We start from the raw sequence: 26,354 nt of genomic DNA, 5'->3' as shown, positions 1-26,354 counted from the left end.
CTCCTTGCTGTTGATTATGTTTCAAAATGGGTGGAAGCCAAACCCACCAGAACTAACGATGCTAAGGTTGTTGTGGATTTTGTTAGATCTAATATGTTTTGCAGGTTTGGAGTCCCTAGAGCCATCGTTAGTGATCAAGGCACCCATTTTTGTAATAGATCCATGTATGCCTTGCTCAAAAAGTATGGGGTCGTGCATAAAATTTCAACTCCATACCACCCCAAACTAATGGGCAGGCTGAGATTTCAAACAGGGAGATAAAAAGGATCTTGGAGAAGATTATGCAGCCTAACAGAAAGGACTGGAGCACCAGGCTGGATGATGCTCTTTGGGCACATAGGACTGCCTACAAAGCACCCATAGGAATGTCTCCTTATCGGGTTGTCTTTGGCAAGGCGTGTCATCTTCCTGTAGGGATAGAGCGCAAAGCCTACTGGGCTGTAAAGACCTGCAACTTTTCCATTGATCAGGCTGGAGAGGATAGGAAGTTGCAACTAAGTGAGCTAGATGAAATCCGTTTAGAAGCCTATGAGAATTCCAAATTCTACAAGGAGAAGACCAAGAAGTTCCATGATAGTTTGATAGCTAAGAAGGACTTCGTGGTTGGACAACAAGTTTTATTGTATAACTCTAGGCTCGGACTCATGAGTGGTAAGTTGAGGTCAAAGTGAATTGGTCCTTTTGTGGTGACTAATGTTTTTCCTTATGGTACAGTTGAGATCAAAAGTTAATCCACAGATAAGGGCTTCAAGGTCAATGGACACCGATTGAAACCATTCCTGACAAATCTGGAAGATTGTGCACCTGAACAGAAAGGATTGGAGCACCAGGCTGGATGATGCTCTTTGGGCGCATAGGACTGCCTACAAAGCACCCATAGGAATGTCTCCTTATCGGGTTGTCTTTGGCAAGGCATGTCATCTTCCTGTAGAGATAGAGCACAAAGCCTATTGGGTTATAAAGACCCTTCAACTTCTCTATTGATCAGGCTGGAGAGGAAAGGAAGTTGCAACTAAGTGAGCTAGATGAGATCCATTTAGAAGCCTATGAGAATTCCAAATTCGACAAGGAGAAGACCAAGAAGTTCCATGATAGTTTGATAGCTAAGAAGGACTTTGTGGTTGGAGAACAAGTTTTATTGTATAACTCTAGGCTCGGACTCATGAGTGGTAAGTTGAGGTCAAAGTGGATTAGTCCTTTTGTGGTGACTAATGTTTTTCCTTATGGTACAATTGAGATCAAAAGTGAATCCACAGACAAGGGCTTCAAGGTCAATGGACACTGGCTGAAACCATTCCTCACAAATCCCTCCTTAGTGGATGTAGTGGTGGAGGAGACCTCCTTACTTCACCCTACTTCTCTTCCGCCATGTCTTAGGGAGTTTTCTTTTTCTGTCTCCTTCTTTACTTTTATTGCACTTGTCCAAATTTATTGATTGTTCTTGATCTTATGATTGTGCTACATTGAGGACAATGTGTTGTTTAAGTGTGAGGGGGGGGGGGGGGAGATTGTTCTTTAATTTTGTTGGGTATTCTAGTTTAATTTTATTAGTTTTTTTTCTCTAGGTTAATTTTGTTATTTTGGTTTTATGTTTTGTGTACAACATTGCATGTTCTCTTTGAATTATAGGTTATGTACAGGTAATGGGTAATTGTTTTTGAAATAGGAGTTTCTTGGCATTTTGTGAATTGAATCCTTGTTTTTCTCTACATGTCGAGTTAGTTTTGAAAGCTCGAATTGAAAGTGATAGATTTACCCTTGGTGAGAATTTGAGCCATCATCATCTATTTTATTCGATGTTTTGCCCCATTGATTGCTTTCACAATAGCCTTGGTTTTACTCTTGTTGATACTTCTTGCTAGCCCCTTTGAGCCTATGTTCCCTTTTCTTTGTTTTGAAGCTCATTACAAGCCTTAAGTGAAAAACCATGATTTCACCCTACCATTAAGGAATTCTGGAGCTTTGGAATTGTTTTGGGAATAAGTGTGAAGGGGGGGGGGGGTATGTTTCATTGGATGATATGTTTTTGTTGGCCATGCTTGATGTATATACATATATTGCCTAATGTCATACCCTAATTTCGTCCGGGGACCATTTGTTTGGTGGGATGCGACCTTCGCTTGATCGCTTTGAGGTACTTGACACCCATCGTTAGGCAATCCGTGAAGTTTCGTGACATGTCGGGAGTCGAAAGGAAGCATTATTGCGCTATCCATAAAGTTCCGTAACATTCCAGAAGTCAAAGAGGGGATGGTTGCGTAATCCGTAGAGTTTCGTGACATTACGGAAAGAAAACAAGTATCGTTACATAATTCGTAAAGTTCCGTAACGTTACAGAAAAAGAATCAGCAAAAAAGGGCAAAGGGGGCTGTATTTAGTAAATAGGGGTGTGCAAATAACAACCAGGCCCACCTGGACCTTCCAGGGTGTTCCAACAGAAGGCGGTGCCTTCTGGTGGAAGCAACCCAACTCGCCTGGGCGAGCTGGGCGGCAACCACCTCCCTCTTTTCCCCTATAAATAGGGGAAATAGGGCAGAGCAAATTCGTTCAACCCTCCTGGTATCTGGGATTCACTTGAAATTTGTGAGAAAAAATGTTTCCGTGAAGAAAATCCAAGTCGAGGCACTTCCGTAACACTTCCGAGACATTTCCGTGGGCGATTTCATGAAGGTTTTCCATCGTTCTTCATCGTTCTTCGTTCGTTCTTCGTCGTTCTTCGGTCTTCAACCGGTAAGTTCCCGAAATCGAACCTTTCAATTCATTCTATGTGCTCTTAGTGGTCCCTACATGTTTCGCTTGCTTTTATTTTTATTTTGTTTGCTTTTCGTAACCCCTTTTGACGTGCTTTAACCATTTATTTAAGTCGTTTTCTCGCCTAAATCAAAAATAAAATAAATTTCCACCGATCATTTGAGTTGTAATATCTTTTAATCTTTGTTAGAATAAAATCCGAGCGATCTTTCACGCCGTAACCACGTTTAAAACCAAAAAGAGACAAAATAATAATATAATAATAAAAAAATATCTTTAAAATAAAATAATAAAAAAAAATCAATCGGACGTTTTTCTTTGAGATTTTTTTTAATCGAATTGACTAATAAACCAAAGTGAAACTAAGGCTAAAATCAACTCACAAATCAAGCTTTTGTCATCACCTAAAATCATTTTAAGTTCCAACGCCTTGAAATGGTCCTCTTTGCTTTTATTGGTTAAACGTGGACTTTTAAAAGCCTAAAATCAACACATAACTTTGTCACCTCTTCCAAAAAACCAAGAGATCATTAATGGTCCAATGCCTTAATGTTTTCTCTCCTTCCAAAAGAATCGAAAGATCGTTTAATGGTCCAAACGCCTTAAAACGACCTTTTGTTCAGTCAAAATATATATTGCAAAAAAGGATAAAAACAACTTAACCAACGTTTAGTTCTCCAAAAACTACGTAGGTCTGATTTCCTTATCTCATAGGTAGTGTGTGGCCCAAGCACATTTCGATCAGCTTAATCTCATAGAAGGCAAGCGTTTGGCCGCCATGAGTCACGGGCGTTTATATCAGAAACGAGTGAAGAACGCTGATCGAGGCCGTACCCGAATCAAATAAACATGAAAATGCAGTAACTAGGAAGTGATCCTAGGTCGTTTCCCAACGAGCAATGACAAACCAAATGTTCATAATATACTTGCGCAGTAACAATAACGATTGGGGGGGTTTGTTTGTTTTGTGATTAAAGAGCAGAATAAGTAAATTGGAATATGAAACTACTAATATTAAAAATGGGTTGTTTCCTCTGATTCAGAAGCCATTCTCTTATCCTGGGTCATGGAGAATTTGTCCCTAACAGTTAACCACTTAATCCAACCCTATTTCAATTTACTAAGCGAAAATCAACTTAGGGTTGTCAATACGTGATTAGGCACCACATACACCAGTTAGCCCTTCGTCCATTAAGCATGAACACAAGTTAGGCTCAGAGGCAATTAATCGAACACGAAGCGTGCACTGATTAATGTTCACGAATTTGGGTTAACTGGTGAAGGGAAAACTGCCAGGAAACCACATTATAAACGAAACCTCAAAGAGAGCTGGGCTTCGTCCTCAAAAGGAAACAACACCAGAATATTTAGCCTTCCATAGATTCAAACAGAAAACGTAAATGAAACATGAAGCAGAAACGTAAACGAACAAAAATGTAAATGAACAGAAATCTAAATGGGACAGAAACGAAAATGAAAACAGAAATGTAAATGAAAGTAGAAGAAGAAACAAGAACGAAATTGTAATTAGAAGTAGAAAATGTAAAATTGCATTACGTGAACAGTAGCATCAAAGCAGAAAACGTAAAACCCTAAAACAAAAGCTCTGAATAATGAATAACATAACAGAATGCCCTGCACGAATCCCAAGGCTGCTATTTAAAAAGAGTCACTCAAAGTCACTGGACCCTATTACAATACTCTGGCCCAAAACGAAATAAACACTGAACCACATAAAATAAAATTGCGAAATTTCCTAATAAGAAATTAACTAAGGTAAGCGCTGCTTTATTTGCCCTCTTCAAGTCCACAACCAAAATTCGGATTAAGCCCAATGTTTCATTAATTTCTGAAATTAGATTAAAAACATCAAATTAGCTAAATGAGCCCAAATAATAAAACTGCCTAATTAATTGACAATTAAGACCAATCAATAATTAAAATGGTGCAAAAAGGGTTTAGAAAATAGAAGAAAATGATGGCACATCAAAACCCCCCATTCTTAGCCTTTTGCACTCCTGGGCAAAAGGAAACAAAGAACAAAATTCAAGGATATCAAAGAGAGACAAACGAAAACATTCACATATTTCTCAATGAACATCAAGGAATGAAAGGAATGGGTAACATCTAACATAAGGAGATCCGAAAAGTCAAGACATTCATGAAAATCATCCAAGCAACCCAATCATGGCAAAATAGTTAATCAGCTCAAGAATGAAAAGTGATAAAGCCTCACAAGATATACACTCTATCTCTCAAGTGTTTAGGCTACTATTTACCCTCAAAGCACCCATGAAAACAAACACCACATAAACTTGGCATGATTCTAAAATTGACAATCAACCCATAAACACAAGCACATGAGGATCAAAAGGTCTTTTAAGGTTGTAATGGGGCCAAGGACAAGGTATGGAAAAATATGGAATAAGTGGCTGAATCCCAAAGGAATAGAGGAGCAATGGGGAATAAGTGCATAATAAGAAAACATAAAAAAAATAAAAAGAAGTAAAGATAAAATTTAAACATAAAGAGTAGAACCAAGAGTCTCATCATTCTTTTGTCATTTAAGATCTTATTCACTCAACTTTACTGCTTTTCTTTTTCTTTTTCAATTTTTTTTTACTCTGTAGCCTTTGAGAAACAACATGATATTCAGCATGTCCAACATTTAACCAATATGCAATGTACATCAAGTATGGCTTAAAATATATCATGAAGCATGGCCAACAAAACATGTTATTCAATGAAACAAAAACCCCCACACTTATTCCCAAAACAATTCCAAAGCTCCAAAATTCCTTAAGGATATGGTGCTTTGTAGGCAGTCCGATGTGCCCAGAGAGCATCATCAAGCCTGGTACTCCAATCTTTCCTGCTTGGCTGGACAATCTTCTCTAAAATTCTCTTGATCTCCCTGTTAGAAATTTCTGCCTATCCATTGGTCTGGGGGTGGTATGGTGTGGATACCCTGTGTACCACCCCGTACTTTTTAAGAAGAGCATGCATTGTTCTGTTGCAAAAATGAGTTCCTTGATCACTAACAATTGCTTTAGGTACTCCAAACCTGCAAAACAGATTAGACTTGACAAAATCTGCAACAACTTTAGCATCATTAGTTCTAGTGGGCTTGGCTTCAACCCATTTTGAAACATAGTCAACTGCAAGGAGAATGTAAACATAACCAAAAGAGACAGGAAAAAGACCCATGAAATCTATACCCCAGACATCAAACACCTCACAGAATAGCATAGGTTGCTGAGGCATTTGTTGTCGCCATGTAAGTGTATTTCCTGCTCTCTGACACTGCTCACAAGTGCTGCAGATCTTCCACGCATCTTTAAAGATGGTGGGCCAATAAAAACCACAATCAAACACTTTGCGGGCTGTCCTTTGAACACCCAGATGACCTCCCAGTGCGGAAGAATGACAGAACTGCAGGACTGAGTCAGTCTCATGATCTGGAATGCATCGTCTAATTACCTGATCACTGCACAATTTCCACAAATAGGGGTCCTCCCAAATAAAATGCTTAGCATCACTTTTAATTTTATCTTTTTGGGCCTTAGATGCTAAGGGAGGAAAAACAAAAGCAACTAAATAATTGACAATGTTAGCAAACCAGGGAGTAGAAAGAGAGTCAGAAATACTATACAGTATATACAAATGATCATCTGGGAAATCATCCCGAATGGGCGAATCCGCATCTGATACACATTCGATCCAACTCAAATGATCAGCAACTAGATTTTGTGCTCCGCTCCTATCACGAATCTCCAAGTCAAACTCTTGGAGCCAGAGCATCCATCGGATAAACCTAGACTTAGAATCAGCCTTCTTCAACAAGTACTTTAGAGCTGCATGGTCAGTATAAACAATAATGAAGGTACCAAGCAAATAAGATCGAAATTTTTCAAGAGCAAAAACTATGGCTAGAAGCTCCTTCTCAGTAGTAGTATAATTCGCTTGGGCAGCATCTAAAGTCCTAGAAGCATAGTATATCACCCTGGGCAATTTATCAATTTTCTGAGCGAGGACAGCCCCCAAAGCATAATTTGATGCATCACACATAAGCTCAAAAGGGGCTGTCAAATCGGGTGCCTGGATGATGGGGGTGGTAGTCAGCGCTCTTTTGAGGCAATCAAAAGCCTCTTTGCATCTGTCATTAAAGTCAAACTCCACCTCCTTTTGCAACAAGTTCAACAGTGGAAGGGCAACTTTGCTAAAATCCCTTATAAAGGGCCTGTACAATCCTGCATGACCAAGAAAAGATCGCACCTCTCGCACATAAGAGGGGTAAGGCAATTGTGAAATAACAGAAATTTTTGCAAGATCTACTTCAATACCCTGTTTGGAAATAATGTGCCCTAAAACTATACCTTGCTCAACCATAAAATGACATTTTTCAAAATTCAAAACAAGATTAGTTTCGATGCATCTATTCAAAACTTTTTCCAAACTATCCAAACAACCATCAAAAGAGGATCCATATACAGTGAAATCATCCATAAACACCTCTATGCAATTTTCTAAGAAATCACTGAAAATACTAATCATGCACCGCTGGAAGGTACCAGAGGCATTGCACTGGCCGAAAGGCATCCTCCTATAGGAAAAAGTGCCGAAGGGGCAGGTGAATGTGGTCTTTTCCTGATCCTCAAGAGCAATAGTAATTTGCATATAACCAGAAAAACCATCAAGGAAACAGTAGTGAGATTTACCTGCCAGGAGTTCAAGCATTTGGTCAATGAATGGCAGGGGAAAATGGTCCTTTTTGGTAACTTGGTTCAGCCTCCTATAGTCAATGCAAACTCTCCAACTGTTCTGCACCCGAGTAGGAATTAGCTCCTCCTTCTCATTTTTGATCACTGTGAGGCCGGTCTTCTTCGGGACTACCTGGACGGGACTCATCCATTGGCTGTCGGAGATAGGATAAATGATTCCAGCTTGCAAAAGCTTGGTTATCTCCTTCTTCACTACATCAAGAATCACCAGGTTGAGTCTTCTCTGTGGCTGTCTTACTGGTTTAGCTCCATCCACTAAATTTATTCGATGCATACATGTGGATGGGCTAATACCAGGAATGTCCGCCAGGGTCCAGCCTATAGCCTTCTTATTCTTCTTGAGAACAGACAACAACTTCTCCTCTTGCTCATCAGCAAGGGAGGCAGATATAATCACTGGAAAACTTTTGCTATCATCCAAGTAAGCGTATTTCAAATTTGATGGCAGAGGCTTCAATTTTGGTGTGGTCGGCTGGATAGTGGTAGAAGGAGATGGTTTCTCAGCCTGTACCTCATAAAGAAAGTCAGAGGTATGTGTACTTCCTGAAACATGGTTAGTCCTATCTGACTCTATAAAATCAATCTCAAGAGGTAAAACACCACCACCAGACATGCAATCAATATCACTTTCAGATTCACTCTCAGCATCAAATTCAGACATATGATCAAGTACAATTTCAGACTCAATGCATGAAGAGTGAGAGGCATGCAGATTAGAGTAAAGATTAGTCATGTATTCATCAACAACATGGCCAATTATTTCAGCACGAAATACAGAAAGATCTTCAGATGGGTATTTCATAGCATCCAGAATGTTAAAATGAACAGTTATATCACCAAACTCCATGGATAGTGTGCCTGCATAAACATCTATCTTAGTTCTAGCAGTTTTCATAAAGGGTCTGCCAAGAATGATGGGAACTGATCCTTGAGAAAATCCATCTTCCATATTCAAAATATAAAAATCAGCAGGGAAAATCAGTTCACCAACTCTAACTAAGACATCTTCTATGAAACCAACAGGATAGGCAACACTTCTATTAGCTAAATGAATTACCACATTAGTTGACTGCAAGGGACCTAGAGATAGAGAATTAAAAATAGACAGAGGCATAACACTAACAGAAGCTCCTAAATCTAGCATGGCATTCTCGAACTTACTATTCCCTATAATACAAGGTACGCTGAATGTACCTGGATCTTTACATTTTTCAGGAATTTGGGGAACAAATTTACCAATCAATGCGGAGACATTTCTGCCCATGCTAATTCTTTCACTTCCTTTAAGATTCCGCTTATTAGTGCACAGCTCCTTCAAGAATATAGCATATCTTGGAATTTGCTTAATTGCATCCAGCAGAGGTATATTTACCTCTACTTTTCTAAATGTTTCCAAGATCTCTTTCTCTGCCTCTTCCATTTTTTTGTTGGAAACTGCTCTTGGAGGGAATGGAAGAGGGGGAATGTGCTGCTTCTGCAAATCAGAATTACCTGTGGAAGAAGATTCACCTGCACAGAAATTGTTAGGTAAATTTTTGTCATCACCTTTTTCTGGAGTAGAGTGAAGTTTGGCAGGTTCATTTGCAGATGAGGAAGGTGCTACGGGTTGAGGTCCGTGACACTGCTTTCCCGACCTCAATGAAATGGCACTGACATTTTTGGGATTTTGGACAGCTTGAGAAGGTAGCTTGTCAGAATTCTGGGACTGTTGTTGATTCAATTGTGTAGCTAATTGTCCCATCTGATTAGTCAAGCTCTGAATGGAAGCTCTGGTCTCTTGTTGAAACTGCATGTTCTGCATAGTCATTTGCCTCACAAGTTATTCGAGGGAAGGTTGTGGAGGGGCCTTAACTATTGGCTGTTTCTGGGGTTGTTGCTGCTGTTGGATTGGTGGAGGAATGTATGGTCTGCTTGGGCCAGCAGCATTTTGGAAGGAAGGAGCAGGTTGCTGTTGTTGTTGCTGAGGGCTAGACCATCTGAGATTAGGGTGATTCCTCCATCCAGGGTTGTATCTGTTGCTGGAGAGGTCATGATTGTTCTGCTGTGGTTGATTTTGCTGCTGAGGTTGAGGAGGTCTATTGTAAATATTTGCAGCATAAGCTTCGGGTTGCTCAATTGCTCCAGGTTGCTGCATGGAAGGGCAAAGGTCTGTATGGTGGTCAGCAGAGGAGCACAAACCACAGACCCTTGCAACAGGTACAGATTTCTCGTTCAAGGCCAGCTGGGTTACCAAGTTAACCAATGCATCCAGTTTGCCTTCAAGCTTCTTAGTTTCAGATGATGCAGTTGAGTTTGTTGCTACCTCATGCACTCCTCTAATGACTATAGCATCATTTCTGGCGCTAAGCTGCTGGTTGTTGGAAGCCATCTTCTCAATTAAATTTCTGGCTTCAGCAGGAGTCATGTCTCCAAGGGCTCCACCACTGGCAGCATCTATCATACTTCTCTCCATATTACTGAGTCCTTCATAAAAATATTGGAGAAGAAGCTGCTCCGAAATCTGATGGTGAGGGCAACTGGCACATAGTTTTTTAAATCTCTCCCAGTATTCATACAGGCTCTCTCCACGGAGTTGTCTAATACCTGAGATATCCTTCCTAATGGCTGTGGTCCTGGAAGCAAGGAAAATTTTTTCTAAGAATACTCTCTTCAGGTCATCCCAGCTCGTGATGGACCTTGGAGAAAGGTAATACAGCCAGTCCTTTGCCACTCCTTCTAAAGAATGAGGGAAAGCCTTCAGAAATATGTGGTCCTCTTGGACATCTGGGGGTTTCATGGTGGAGCAGACAATATGAAATTCCTTCAAATGTTTGTGCGGGTCTTCACCTACAAGGCCATGAAACTTTGGAAGCAAATGAATCAGTCCAGTTTTAAGAACATATGGGACATCCTCATTAGGGTATTGGATGCACAAGCTTTCGTAGGTGAAATCAGGTGCAGCCATTTCCCTTAGAGTCCTCTCACGGGGTGGAGGTTGTGCCATGTTCTCAAAATGTTCAAAATCAGAATGCTCAGAATCAGAATGCTCAAAATTATAATGCTCCAAATCAGGATGTTCAAAATCACCAATAACAGAATGCACAGATTCACCAGTAATGGAATGCTCAGGATGATCAAAAGGTATAAAATGATGCCTAACTAATCTATGAAATGTCCTATCTATCTCAGGATCAAAGGGTTGTAAGTCAGATGGATTGCCTCTAGTCATACACTACATTCAGCATGCACAACTAGTTGCCTTGTCATGGAAATAAAAGTGCAAGTTTGAACTACAGCTACCCTCAAATGATATCCAAATGACTTGAAATTTTGTGAGCAACCTTATAAAATGATGAGAAGATAGCACAAAAAATTTAAGGCAAAAATTCAAAGTCTAACTATGGAAGCTAAAAATGGTAGGTTAAGAAAAATAAGTGAATAAAACTTGAAAAATAAAAAACTTTTGACAGAATCACTATTTTTGGAAGATGGAGACCTCAGTCGGCCGTAGGAAATTTTTTTCTACCCCAAAAAAATTCAGCCAAAAATAACAACCCTAGCTACTAAAACAAAAAATCTCAAATAATTCAGCATGGGTGGTCGCTAAAATCCGTCTCTACTTGATTTCTACTACTACTCTGTTTTGCCGCAAGCAAAAGTGGTCGCTAAGTCCGTCGCAAAACACTATTCACAGCAAAACACCCAAGACTGAAACAAGCGAAACACTTAATGGGAAAATTGAAACAGAACACACACTAAACAAAATACCAGGACACTAAACAACACTAACACACATACTAACACAATACTAACAATTAAACATAAAACACGAAAGGATTAAACACACAACACTAGCTAGCTATTATGAACCTTTGGACACTGCTCCCCGGCAACGGAGCCAAATTTGATCGAGGCCGTACCCGAATCAAATAAACATGAAAATGCAGTAACTAGGAAGTGATCCTAAGCCGTTTCCCAACGAGCAATGACAAACCAAATATTCATAATATACTTGCGCAATAACAATAACGATTGGGGGGGTTTGTTAGTTTTGTGATTAAAGAGTAGAATAAGTAAACTGGAATATGAAACTACTAATATTAAAAATGGGTTGTTTCCTCTGATTCAGAAGCCATTCTCTTATCCTGGGTCATGGAGAATTTGTCCCTAACAGTTAGCCACTTAATCCAACCCTATTTCAATTTACTAAGCGAAAATCAACTTAGGGTTGTCAATACGTGATTAGGCACCACATACACCAGTTAGCCCTTCGTCCATTAAGCATGAACACAAGTTAGGCTCAGAGGCAATTAATCGAACACGAAGCATGCACTGATTAATGTTCACAAATTTGGGTTAACTGGTGAAGGGAAAACTGCCAGGAAACCACATTATAAACGAAACCTCAAAGAGAGCTGGGCTTCGTCCTCAAAAGGAAACAACACCAGAATATTTAGCCTTCCATAGATTCAAACAGAAAACGTAAATGAAACATGAAGCAGAAGTGTAAACGAACAGAAATGTAAATGAACAGAAATGTAAATGGGACAGAAACGAAAATGATAACAGAAACGTAAATGAAAGTAGAAGAAAAAACTAGAACGAAATTGTAATTAGAAGCAGAAAATGTAAAATTGCATTACTTGAACAGTAGCATCAAAGCAGAAAACGTAAAACCCTAAAACAAAAGCTCTGAATAATGAATAGCATAATAGAATGCCCTGCACGAATCCCAAGGCTGCTATTTAAAAAGAGTCACTCAAAGTCACTGGGCCCTATTACAATACTCTGGCCCAAAACGAAATAAACACTGAACCACATAAAATAAAATTGCAAAATTTCCTAATTAGAAATTAACTAAGGTAAGCGCTGCTTTATTTTCCCTCTTCAAGTCCACAACCAAAATTCGGATTAAGCCCAATGTTTCATTAATTCCTGAAATTAGATTAAAAACATCAAATTAGCTAAATGAGCCCAAATAATAAAACTGCCTAATTAATTGACAATTAAGACCAATCAGTAATTAAAATTGTGCAAAAAGGGTTTAGAAAATAGAAGAAAATGATGGCACATCAAACGCTTTTGACAAGAAGGTATGCATGCACAGGTTCAGCGAAGGGGACTTGGTGCTGAAGAAAGTCTCCCAAGCTCTGAAAGACAACAGAGGAAAGTGGGCCCCGAACTACGAAGGACCTTTCGTTGTAAAAAGGGCTTTCTTCGGAGGGGCCCTGGTGCTCGCCAACATGGATGGCGAGGAGCTACCTTCATTCGTGAACTCCGATGTTGTCAAGCGATACTACGCTTAAGATCTAGGGCAATTGAGGAAGTCGCTGCATGTTTTTATTTTATTTTTGTGTGTTCTTCTTGGTTTCCCCCAGGGATTCCTATCCTCTGTAATTTTCTCATCGCAGTCTTTTAAAAGAAAAGAACGTAGGATTGAGGTTCTGGTCCTCGCTTTGTGCTTTAAAAGATGTGTAGTATTTGATAACCTGAGCCTTTTCGCTCAGTCCATGGGATGCCCCAAGCACTTAAATGAAACTGAACCCGACCTGCTTTCGCTAAAAGGATTATTGCATTTGAAAACGCTCATGCATACACATACACATGCATATTTGTTATCTTATGACAGGAGCAGGATCGTCTTAGGCGATGGTCAAGTATCGTGCCAAATCCAAAGATAGAGACAAATCAAGGTAAACGGTAATGCGGCCACAATTTGCTGCGCAATCTCATTTCCTGCTTTCAAGTACTTAGGGACGGACACGAGTAGAGGCTAGGCCCATGATCGACGGATCTTCGTCCCATGTCCAACTCCGGACAAGCGGGAAGCGCTGCTGGGAGGCAGTCTAGTATCCTTTAAATTCCCAGTTATTATTTCTGTTGTGTCTTTAAGGTGATGGCCGGATGCCTAATTTACCCTAAGGGGGTTCGAGTAAGCGAACGCCGACCAATAGAAAGCGCATACCTGTGGTTTTTTTTTTTAAATGTAGGGTTTGCTCGCCTGGGCGAGCACCCCCTGCACGAAGTGGTTTAAAAAGAGAGGGGGAGTGCAGTTTTCCCCCAAGAAACTTCTCCCTCTCACTTAAAAATGCTGCACTCACAAGATTGCTGGTTTTTTCTGATCCTAGGCCACCATTGTGTGCTTTTTGCTTCCATTTTAGTGTCCTTGCCATTCCATACAAGTAAGTGCACTATCCTTTGGTTTCTAGCTTTCCATTGATGCCTTTTACGCTTTAAATTATACATGATTTGACCAATTTTGTGAGACAATTTGGGGCAAATTTATGCTTTAATTCATTGAATTGGGGGGTTGTAGGGGATGGCCTTAGGCCTAGGTTGCGTTCTGAAATGATGGGGCAAGCCACATTGCCCCCATTCCCTTGTTGTTTGTACCCAAAAGTGCGCCCACCAAGTGCTCGGTGAAATGCCTCAATGGTGTTTTCACCTAAGTTTGTGAATATGGCTTTTAGATTGGGTTTGTGTATGTATGATTACCATTTTTGGGATGCGGACAGCTTGCGAAAGTTAGGATAAACGCCAAAACATGACTTTGGCCTAGGGGGCCCAAGCCTTTGTTTTTTTGAAATGCAAGAAGGCATGAAAGTGAGAGCATGCTGGTGAGGTTTCCCCTTAAGGCCAGGACTTGGTTTAGGCTGCGCCATGTTTTCTTTGTACCTAGATAGTGTGAAAATGTTGTTCACCACGTACATGTGTATGTTGAATAGGTAGCTAAATGCTTTGCAAATGTGCATATATGTTGAAAATGGCACGAAAATGCTTCTCAAAATAGGAACATATGATATGAAATTGCCTTTCAAGAATGTGAATGAGTAGTACAAAAATTGCTTTTCCAATGAAGTTGCGACATGAAATGGTTTTCAAATGAGTGTAAATATGTGCGAATATATAACATGAAGTTGCCTCTCAAATGTATGAACATGTATGTGAATGAAATGTGAACATATAGCAAAAAATGGGGTAGGTAGGTAGCAACTGCCTTGGAAAATATGTATGGATAGTTTGACATATAGCGTAAGGAATTTCTTGGCAAAAAAAATGAAAGTAGGTGCATCTTATAGGATGCCGTTCATCGAGGGAAAGATAGGTATAAATGTATGAATATCCTAGGAGAACCCGCGCATTAACGCGTAAGCATTCCTTTCAAAATTCGTATGGATATTCATGCTTTGTTGGAGAAAGGGTACGCTGTTTGGCTTAATCTTGCTTTCGTTTTGATTATGTTTTCTTGAACTAACTTTCCAAACGTCTTTGAAGGAAATGGCTCCGAAGAAACTCTCCCCGAAGAGGTCTAGAAGAGACACCACAGGAGAAGGATCCAGTGCCGCCCCCGAGTTTGATAGTCATCATTTCCGGAGTGTCGAGCACCAGCAGCGCTTCGAGGCCATCAGAGGATGGTCGTTCCACAGGGAGAGACGTGTCCAGCTCAGGGAGGATGAGTATACAGACTTTCAGGAGGAGATAGCTCGCAGACATTGGACACCGCTGGTGACTCCCATGACAAAGTTTGACCTTGAGATAGTCCTAGAGTTCTATGCTAATGCTTGGCCCACGGAGGAGGGAGTGTGAGACATGCGTTCGTGGGTGAGGGGTCAGTGGATTCCCTTTGATGTAGATGCCCTCAGCCAGTTCCTGGGTGACCCACTAGTTTTGGAGGAAGGCCAACAGTGTGAGTTCAGCCAGAGGAGGAACAGGGCTGACGGGTTCGATGAGGAAGCCATTGCCCAGCTGTTGTGCACACCAGGGCAGGATTTCGCCCGGACCGCTACAGGGAGGCGGGTATGGATCATGTGCACCAGCATGGATGACACTGCTGCTCAGCAATGTCTTGCCTAGCGATCACAACTCCGATCTCCCTCTGCCTAAGTGATAGTTGGTGTATGCCATCCTGACACGGATGAGCGTCCACGTGGCCCAGGTGATTGCTGACACCATTTATTTGTTTACAGGTATGGCACCTACCAGGCACCCTCTGGACCCAGATAAGTCCAACAGGGCCCTGGGATTTCCAGCGCTGATCACGGGCCTCTGCCAGTCCTACGGAGTTCCCGTCACCCCCAGTAAAGTAATCCGATCGCTGATCACCCGGGCCTTCATCGAGAAGTACTGCACGCCTAGGCAGGCGCAGGGTGATGCACATCAGGCCACAGATGCACCGCCACCACCTCGGCAGGCCGATCCAGCTGGGTCAGTAGGCGTGGAGCGTTATCTATAGCATTTGGTTCGCCAGCAAGCAGCCAACCACCGTGGGCAGGTGCAGATACACGAGTGTCTCTACCGGTTCAGCCTCAGTCAGCAGGGGCAGGGTTCCACCTCTTTTGCATGCCCTACTCCAGAGAAGTTTGGGGCTGAGGTCGCATGGCCTGGAGACTGGCCCGATGCCCAGGTAGGGGAGGAGCTTGCAGAATCCCCCGGTGAGCCAGATGAGTCCCATATGGATCATGATATGACTGACTTGCTCGGTTTCTTGGGAGGGAGCGGAGGCACGTGACCAAGGTCATCGTACTTTTGTTATTAACATTACTATTTTCTGTTATCGTCTATGTTGCTATTAACATTACTATTTTCTGTTATTGTCTATGTTGTTACTAACATTACTGTTTTTGTTTCTACTAGAATTTGGCGTTATGGCTCTTAGTTATTTCGTCACTTTTTTTTGCGACTTACCATTTCGTGCGTTTTTTCGTTTACCTTGTGGTTAAACGTAAGTAGGTAGTGTGTGCCCTCGTCCCCACGACCTTATCAGAGAGAAAAAGAAAAAAAGGAAATAAACAAATGATAATAACTTAAAAAGAAGGGAAAGAAAAAGAAAAAAAGAGAGAAAAAAGAAAAATAAGTTGTCTAGCTGAAAAACCAACATGCTTTTGAAAAGAAATAACTTCCAGCTTTTCTTTGAAAAAAAATTCACTGATCATAACCAGTTTTTGAAAGAAAATGCGTGTAATACACCTGAAGGGTGAATGCTATGAAAATTTTCCCGAACGCCCAAAATAGACTCAGATGAATGCATGAATTGATAAAAGAACATATTTTGGAAACACTGGGTTGACTTAAATAGAGAAAATGAATCCTGAGCCCTAGTGTCACATGACCATAAAAAATTGATGCTTGAGTGTCCACATGGGTGCATGCATGACCAGTTTTGCATAAAATTTCCTAATCATCATTGTTGCATGTGTATCATGGAAATAATGTGGGACATCCCCTTTATCCCCGAATCGCTGGCCAAACCCTGACATATATCATGTCCAACCTTTCTACAAGCCTTGAGCCAAAATCCCAACTTACCATAAACCTTGACCCAGGGTGAGAATGTCAATCCTTGCCCTCGAAAGAAAACAAAAAAGAAAGTTCCCAATCAAAAGAGTGGGAGAAAACAAAAAGAGAAAATTCCTAATCAAAGATCGAGAGAAAGCAAAAAAAAAAAGAAGAAAGAAAATTCCTGATCAAGGATCGGAAGAAAACAGAAGAAATATGCAGAAAGGTCTTTGGACCAGACAATATCTGAACAATACAAAATTGTCACCAAGTAAACAAAAAAAAAAGAAAGGAAACCACGACCTAAAGTGGTCCTCTCCCTTTGATTGCCAACCAAAATCCTATGCGTCGGTGGCTTGTTCACCTCACACTAAACAAAAACAGAAAAGAAAAGGGCCAAGAACACTCAAAGCCAAAATTCCCACAAAGAAACAAACCGTTCCCAAGAAAAAGTCCTATTGATCCATGATCACGCATGTAATCTTTGATTTGATAGGAAATGATTTGCATAATCAAGTCATGACATATCTATGGTTCGAAATTAGGATGAAACACTTACCTGTGTGAGATTGATACACTTTGAGTGATTTTCTTCTATTTTTTGTTGGACCTAGTATTTCCTCTAAATGATCATTTAGAAACGAAATGCTAACATCCAAAATCTCATTTATGGTTATGAGAAAATTTCATCAGCATGCTCTCCTTCCCCGATAGACACATTGTTTTTCATCCAAAAAAAAAAGAGAGCATATGTTGCTCTGATCAATTGGAAGTTTTGTCTCTTTACTAAAGCATGTTCGCATTTTAGAGAAAAAACATCGAGACTATTTTAGTCTCACAGTTATCAAGAACTACATAGGTCTGAGTTGCTCATCACAAATTGAGGATACGTAGGAGCAAGAGCCTCGCTTTTTTTGGCCGCCCCACAATCTCTGTAATACTGACCCTGAAGTCAGGTGACATGCGGAGATACACAAGTAATTTCTCCGCACCAGACTTAAAGTTTGTAGACCACACCATTCCAGTTTTTCCGACGTTTTCCTCGAATAAACGTTGGTGGCGACTCCACACATTTTTCTTCCATGGAAGATGCACTCGTGAGCCCTCGCGTCGCCCTCCCGCCGAAAGGTAGGTTGCGACACATTTCATTCAAGAAAGCTTGGCCGGAGCAACGGTCTCTTGGTATATAAATTTTGAAGCTTCCTAGATTCGCTCATGGAAGAACTTGATAGTTGCCTTTATCAGGCAATATCAATACAATACTAACATGGCTCCTGACAGAACCCAGCTGCAAAATATAAGCAAGAGAGAGCATGAGTCCTTTAAGGAGTACGCCCAATGGTGGAGGGACTTGGCAGCACAAGTGGCACCCCCTATGGTGGAAAGAGAAATGATAACTATGATAGTGGACACGTTGCCAGTGTTCTACTATGAAAAGTTGGTGGGTTACATGGCCTCTAGCTTCACAGATTTGATATTTGCGGGCAAGAGGATTGAAGTAGGCCTGAACAGGGGAAAGTTTGATTATGTCGCTCCTGCCAGCATGAGCAATAAGAGATTTGAGGAAAGTGGGGCAAAGAAGAAGGAAGGAGATGCCAACACTGTGACTTCAGCTTCTACTTGGCCGAAACCCCAACAAACCCCTCACAAAACTTACCAATATGCCCAACACCAACCAAGCTTTTTGGCTTACATCAGAAACCCTTCCAATCTGGTGCCTGTCCAGTGAAGGGCACCCGCTCAACCACAAAGGGCCTCCACTCAAAACTCGACTCCCACACAACCTCTCCCCGTCGGCAACTCCAATCCTAGCATGAGCGCCAATCCGGGAAAGAATTTTCCAGTGAAGAAACTTGTGGAATTCACCCCAATCCCGATGCCATACTTGGACTTGCTACGATCCTTTATCGCCAACCAAATGGCGGTGGTGAGCCCCGGGAAGATTTACCAATCTTTCCCTCGATGGTACAGCCCCAACGCAACCTGCACTTATCATGGAGGTATCCCATGACATTCGATAGAACAATGTGTGACCCTCAACCATAAGGTCCAGAGTTTAATCGATGCAGGGTGGCTGACATTCCAAGAAGACAGTCCAAACATAAGGACAAATCCTCTTGCCAGTCATGGGGGGTCGGCAGTTAATGCGGTGGAGGAGTGTGGACCTCAGAGGCTGAAGAAGATGGAAGATGTGGTAACCTCTAGGAGGTTTATATTGGAAGCGCTGCGTGAGGCAACTGTGATTTTCCTTGATGGGGGCAAGGGAGATGCTTCTTTGATTCACTCGAGAGTGTCACACGATGTAAAGGCATGCTCGGTGGCGGAGGACCTGCTATAAGGGTGGATGGACAAAGGCCTATTTGAGGTTTGTGGCGCAAGGAATGGGGAGCAAGATGTGTGCATGCAATCGGCTGACAAGAGCCCGAGAAAACCCAAGCCCTTGGTGATCCACTTCACCAGGGATGTTACCATGCACAAGCCCTGAGGCTTCCAACCTATCCTAGTTAAGAAGCCTGCCCCTTTCCCTTACAAGAGTGATAAGGCGGTCCCATGGAGGTACGCCCCACTTAGGCCCAATGGAATAAAAGACACATCTGTCAGAGGTGATCAACCCACCGCCAAGGTCACTAACATCTCTGGCACAAGCGGCATAACCCGTAGCGGGTGGATCTTCGCGGCACCCGAGCCATCGGTGCGGTCCAAGGACCTGAAGGCAAAGGCAGATGTGGATGGGAGCGACAAGGCGAGCCCGGTTCTGGATAAGGAGATCCCAACCGAAAGGTTTGCTAAGGAAGAAGAGGACTTCAGCAAAAAAGGAATATTCGCTGAAGAAGTGACTAAGTTCCTACACATCATCCAGCAGAGCGAGTTCAAGGTAATTGAACAACTCAATAAAACCCTTGCTAGGATCTCCTTGTTGGGACTACTCATTAACTCTGAGCCTCATTGGGTGCTGTTGGTCAAGATCTTGAGCGAAGCCCACGTCGCCCAAGACATATTTGTGGAGGGCTTCGGGGGCATCATCAACAATATTACCGCCAACAATTACCTCACATTCACCAATGAGGAGATACCCGTCGAGGGCCGGGGACATAATAGGGCCTTACATGTATCCGTCAAGTGTTTGGACCACGTCATGGCCAAGGTGCTTATTGACAACAGCTCGTCACTTAACGTCATGCCCAAGGCTACCTTGGACAAATTTCCTTTTAACACATCACACCTAAGGTTGAGCTCCATGGTCGTGCGGGCTTTTAACGGCAGTCACTGGGACGTAAGGGGGGAGATTGATCTCCCAATTCAGATTGGACCCCACGTCTGCCAGATCACTTTCCAAGTGATGGATATCAACCTGGCCTATAGTTGCCCATTAGGCCGACCTTGGATTCACTCGGTTGGGGTAGTCCCATCAACGCTCCACCAAAAGTTGAAATTTGTGGTGGAAGGGCAATTGATCATAGTCTCGAGGGAGAAAGACATTCTTGTAAGTTGTCCTTCTTCTACACCCTATGTGGAGGCCGCAGAGGAGTCCTTGGAGAAGGCCTTTCAAGAATTTTAAGTGGTGAGCAATGCTTATGTGGAGTCTCCCCCAGTGCAACCGCGCTCATTTGAAGCCGCATTGATGGTAGCCTATGTGATGTTGGGACATGGATACGAGCCCGACATGGGTTTAGGCCGGAACAACGATGGTGTGGCGAGCTTGATAGAGTTCACAAGCAACCGCAGAAGGTTCGGGTTGGGATATGAACCTACATGCTCCAACGTGAGGAGGTTTTCCCTATAAAGGAGGGGAAGGAGCATGGGCCATTCGCAAGGACCACAAATGAAAGGGGTTCCCTTGTGTCACATCAACAAAAGCTTTGCCAATGCGGGTTGGATGTGCAAAGGGAAGGTCGCCATGATACATGAAGTGACCCCTCAAGAGCAACCAAATTGGGTGCGGCTGTGCCCTCCTGAGTTCGAATTGGGGAATTGGCGGATTGTCAAACGACTCGGAATTTCCGTGGCAAGCATAATGTAATTCGTTAGTCTTAACCCTATTGCTAAGCCTAGGCTTTAGGGTTCTCTCCCTATTTGGGTTTATCTTTTGTTACCACAAAATAATAAATATACAATCCTTCTTCATTTGTTCTTGCACTTTCTTCCATTCTCATTCTTCTGCATGTTTATTTTTGTTGCGATTAAATGGTACAGATCCGACAATGAGTCCTATGAGGGTAATGATATTGAGGACCCAAACGTCGATTTTGAGCAACTAGTAAACCAAGCAAAGGATGGGGAAGATGAGGATTGGGGGATTCCCCCAAAGCTAAAAAGAATTGTCGAACAAGAAGACATGGAGGTGAAGCCACACCAAGAAGAAATGGAGGTTGTGAACTTGGGTGATGGCGAGGAAAGAAAGGAGGTTAAGGTTGGCACAGGCATGTCCACAAGCATCCGAGATGAATTGGTAGCTCTGCTACGAGACTACCAAGACATTTTCGCTTGGTCATACCAAGATATGCTAGGTTTAAGCCCCAACATCGTGCAACATAGGTTGCCTCTGAACCCCGGGTGTTCCCCAGTAAAGCAAAAGCTATGGAGGATGAAGCTCGAGATGTCCTTAAAGATAAAAGAAGAGGTCAAAAAGCAATTTGATGTTGGCTTCTTGGCTATGGCTCAATACCCGGAGTGGGTTGCCAACATAGTGCCAGTCCCTAAGAAGGATGGGAAGGTACAAATATGCATGGAGATAGAGGTTGTCGCAACCTACCCCTTTTGCGGGCGAGCGAGGCGAGGCTCACAGGTGTGTCTTCCAAAGGAGGAAAATGCGCGGAGTCGCCACCAACGTTTATTGAAAGGAAAACATTAGAAAAACCAAAGGAAACCGGTCATGAAGAATATTCTAGATTCGGGAGTTGTATTTACGTTTGAGGAAGGTATTAGCACCTCTCACGTTTGTCCCAAAGGACAACAGCCTTAGATTAGAATTGTGTGAAATTATGTGTTTAAACCTTTATTTCTTTTTTTTTTTGAGGTCGACAAAAGCGGGACTCTTGCTCTTACGTATCCTCCATCGAAGAGGAAATCAGACCTACGTAGTTCTTTCAAAAGGAGCGAATCAAATGATTCTTTTTTACTTGGAAGGTGGTGTTTTAAGGCGTTGAACCTTAAAACATTTTTTAGTGATTTTTGCGGACAAAGCTTGATTTTGTGAGTTGATTTTAGCCTTAGTTTCACCTTAGTTTATTAGTCAATTCAATTAAGAAAGAGAAATCCCAAAGAGAAACGTCCGATTGATTTTTTTGTTTTATTTTACTAAAAGATATTTTTGATTATTATATTATTATTTTACCTCTTTTTTGGTTTCCAACGTGGGTATGACATGACCGAACGGTCGGATTTCATTTTAACAGAAATTAACGGATATTACAATTCAAATGATCGGTGGAAATTTATTTTATTTTTTGATTAGGCGAGAAAATGACTTAAATAAATGACTAAAGCACGTCAAAAGGGGGTACGGAAAGTAAATAAATGAAAATAAAAGTACACGAAACAAGTGGGGACCACCAAGGGTACATAGAATGAATTAAAATGTTCGATTTCAGGAACTTACCAGTTGAAGATCGAAGAACGACGAAGAACGAACGGAAGATGGCGGAAAATCTTCACGGAATTACCCACGGAAACGTTTCGGACACGTTACGGAAGCGCCTCGACGTGGATTTTCTTCACGGAAATGATTTTTTTCACTAATTTCAAGTGATCCCAAGATACCAGGAGGGCTGAACGTTTTTCTTCTTCTCTCCTCCCCCTATTTATAGGAAAATGGGGGAGGAGCTTGCCACCCAGCTCGCCCAAGCGAGCTAGGTTGCTTCCTCCAGAAGCAACCGCCTTCTGGAGGAACATACTGGAAGGCCCAAGTGGGCCTGGTTTCTATTTGTACCCCCGATTTACTAAATACACCCTCTGCTTTTTTTTGTTGATTCTTTTTTCGTAACATTACAAAAATTTACGAATTCCGTAACGATACTATTTTTCCTTCTGTAATGTTAAGGAACCTTACGGATTATGTAATCATCCCCTTTTTGGCTTTCGGAATGTTACGGAACCTCACAGATTGCGTAACAATGCTTCCTTTTGATTTCTGGCATGTTACGGAATCTCACGGATTGTGTAACGATGCTTCCTTTTCATTTCCGGCATGTTACGGAACTTCACGTATTGTGCAACAATGGGTGCCAAGTACCTCTAAGCGGCCAAGCAAAGGTTGTATGCCATCAAACAATGGTCCCCGAATGAAATTAGGGTATGACAGTTGCCCCTCTTTACTTACCTTTTATCGGTGATAGGAGGAAAGTAAAGATAAAACACTGATTTTGTCCGTCTTAGCCCTTTTCCGTAATTAATCTATGATGACCCCTGAAGGCCATCCTTTGCCCATCATGGGAATTTAATTGATCTTAATCACAATAGTCCTAACTCAAAACAATTTGAAATAAGTGACTCCCGTCTCTCCTTCTTCTTTCTCTGCACAACACAAAACAAAACAAACAAAAATAACATAATATATATACGTATACACATGTTTGGCGAAGGAACCGATTGGGAAAATAACAAAAAAACCGTATTTTCCCCTTACCGGAGGCTCCATACTTGATAACGGAGGACGCATGAACAGTGCTAGGCAATCAATTCATAGGGCTCCGAATACGATGGTGGAGGATGCACGAATAGTGCTAGGCAATCAATTCGTGGGGCTCCGAACTCGATGGTGGAGGATGCATGAATGGCAATCAATTCATGGGGCTCCGGACTTGATGGTGGAGGATGCACGGGCAGCGCTAGGCAATCAATTCGTGGGGCTCCAGACTCGATGGTCGAGGATGCATGAATGACAATCAATTCATGGTGCTCCGAATAAGATTTGATGGTGGAGGACACACGAATAGCGCTAAGCAATCAATTCGCGGGGTTCCGGACTCGATGGTGGAGGATGCATGAATGACAATCAATTCATGGGGCTCCGAATAAGATTTGATGGTGGAGGACACACGAACAGCGCTAAGCAATCAATTCGTGGGGTTCCAGACTCGATGGTGGAGGATGCATGAATGACAATCAATTCATGGGGCTCCGAATAAGATTTGATGGTGGAGGACGCACGAATAGTGCTAGACAATCAATTCGCGGGGCTCCGAACTCGATGGTGGAGGATGCATGAATGACAATCAATTCATGGGGCTCCGGACTTGATGGTGGAGGACACACGAACAACGCTAGGCAATCAATTCGCGGGGCTCCGGACTCGATGGTGGAGGATGCATGAATGGCAATCAATTCATGGGGCTCCGGACGTGATGGTTTAGGACGCACGAACAGCGCTAGGCAATCAATTCGTGGGGCTCCGGATAAGATTTGATTTTAGGACCGAATGGTCCACCGGGTTCTTTCACCTAAAAGGCGAACATGCTATAGCAAGGAAAAATAAATCATTCACGAGAGCACCATAGTTTAGAGAAACAATATGCTTATGCCAAAAGTAATTTTCCTTGTAACCGAAAATGAAGGGTAGGATGTCAACGCTTAGCTTTTAAATGAACATTTAGTTGAAACGTCAGGTCAAACTGAAACTGGGATTAAAATCACTCATGGTGTATAAAAACTCACACAGGTAAGTGTTTTACCCTAATTCCAAACCATAGCTGCACCATGACTTATATTTTGCACATGATTTCCTATCGAACCCAAAGATTACACGCACGATCACGGATCAATAGGATTTTCTCAAGGGTAGTGTTTTTGAAGAGGAAGCTGGGTGTTTTGGTCTTTTCCTCTTTGTTTATGTGGGGCGGGACATCTCCGGTCGGGAGTGACCTTGAATGGAAATCCCAAAGGAAGAACCACTTTAAAAATGGGTTTTTCCTTTGCCAGTGGTTATTTACCTCGCCGAGAATTTATCTGGTCCGAAGATCTTCTGTTCTCTTTCTTGCTTTCCTTTATTGATTGGGAATTATTTTGTTTTCCTCCGATCTTTTCCTTTTTACTTTCTTCCGATCTTTGATCGGGAATCCTTCTTTTCCTTTTCTTTTCTTTCTTTTCATTTCTTCCTTTTCTTTCTTTTCATTTTCTTCCGATCTTTGATTCGGATTTTAGCATTCGTTATTCGCTCTCCCTTGATGAGATTCTACTGTCCTTTTCTTCGAGGGAAAGGATGAGGATTCTCTTCACAGGCCAAGGTTCAAAGTAGCTTAAGGTTGTGTCTCAACATGGTCTTTTCATCGTGCGTGTCCGACTTTGATATTTGGGGCAAAACAAATTCATGTGTCAGGGTGTCAGTTTCGGGTTAAACTTCCATATCATTTCCACGAGGCACGTGTAACAATGATGATTTGGAAATAACGTGCAAAATTAGTCATGCATACAGCTAGGTGGGTACTCAAGCATCCAGTTTATGGCATTGTGATACTAAGGCTGGGGATTTACGCAAGTAGACCCAACGTTTCCAAATTATGTTCTTTCATTGGTTCAACGAATCCATCCATTCTTATCTCGGTTATTTCGGAAAATAAACTCTCAGCGTCAGTTTCTTGTTTCCAAAAGATATGTTTGCTCTCTATGAATGATTTATGCTTCCTATGACCATAACATGCTGACCTTCAAGGTCTTTCTTTCTCTTTTCTTTTTGTTTCATTTTTTTCTTGCATGTTTGGAAAAAAACTATACATCCATCGCTATCTATGAGAGAAGCTTTTTCTCTGTACACCTACATTCCTATACATGAAAAACTTTTTTTGTATACACACGTATTATTAAAAACCCTTTCTCTTTATATCAACACGGTCTATATAAAACATCTATTCCTTTTCAAAGATTTCTTTTTCCTTTTTCAACATACACTCGTTGTTTTATACAAAAATTTTCTTTATATACACTCATTGCTCACACACCAGAATTTCTTTTCACACATTATTTATACACACAAAATCTTTTCATACACTTTTTATATACAAAAACTCTTTTCTTTTCTTTATATAAGATATGACATTTGTTCACAACGCCTCTTTCTTTTTCTATTCTTGGTGTTATCATGATGTTTGTTCGTTTTATTTTAGGACGACGTTCCTAAATGAAAACTCTACATGGTTCCGGAATTTCAACAAACATTATCGACAATAACGAAGTAAGCACTAAAGCAACAGTTCAACAAAATGTATGCACAAAACAAATGACAATCAAAACAACAAAAACAAACGTTAGTCCCTCAAGTCATAGAAATAAAATAACATGTAAATAATAAAGGATGAAACATAAAAAAGAATATGACTCTGGAGATCCCATAGTCATGTAGCTCCGCTCCCACCCAAGAAACCGAGCAAATCCGTCATCTCCTCATCCATGCGGGCTTCCTCTGCATCGCCAGGAGCCTCTGCAGGCGCCTCCCTTGCTTGGGCCTTGGGCCAATCTCCGGGCCATGCAACCTCAGCCCTAAACTGATCTGGAGTAAGGCACGGAAAAGGAACGAAACCCTAGCTCTGCTGACTGAGGCTGAGCTGGTAGAGACACTCATGTATCTGCACCTGC

The 26,354-nt window shown here is 41.8% G+C and overlaps 1 non-coding gene across 1 annotated transcript; it reads left to right on the top strand.

The window, feature by feature from the left end:
- Positions 1 to 10,030: 10,030 nt before the first annotated feature.
- Positions 10,031 to 10,137, top strand: LOC114404605. Its single transcript, XR_003665053.1, has one exon. It is a non-coding gene; the product is annotated as a small nucleolar RNA R71 (small nucleolar RNA).
- Positions 10,138 to 26,354: the final 16,217 nt, after the last annotated feature.

Source organism: Glycine soja, unplaced genomic scaffold (assembly GCF_004193775.1).
Source record: "Glycine soja cultivar W05 unplaced genomic scaffold, ASM419377v2 tig00104729_1_pilon, whole genome shotgun sequence".
NCBI lineage: Eukaryota > Viridiplantae > Streptophyta > Magnoliopsida > Fabales > Fabaceae > Glycine > Glycine soja.
Note: the sequence above shows the minus strand (reverse complement) of the source record. Positions and strands in the feature narration are given on the sequence as shown.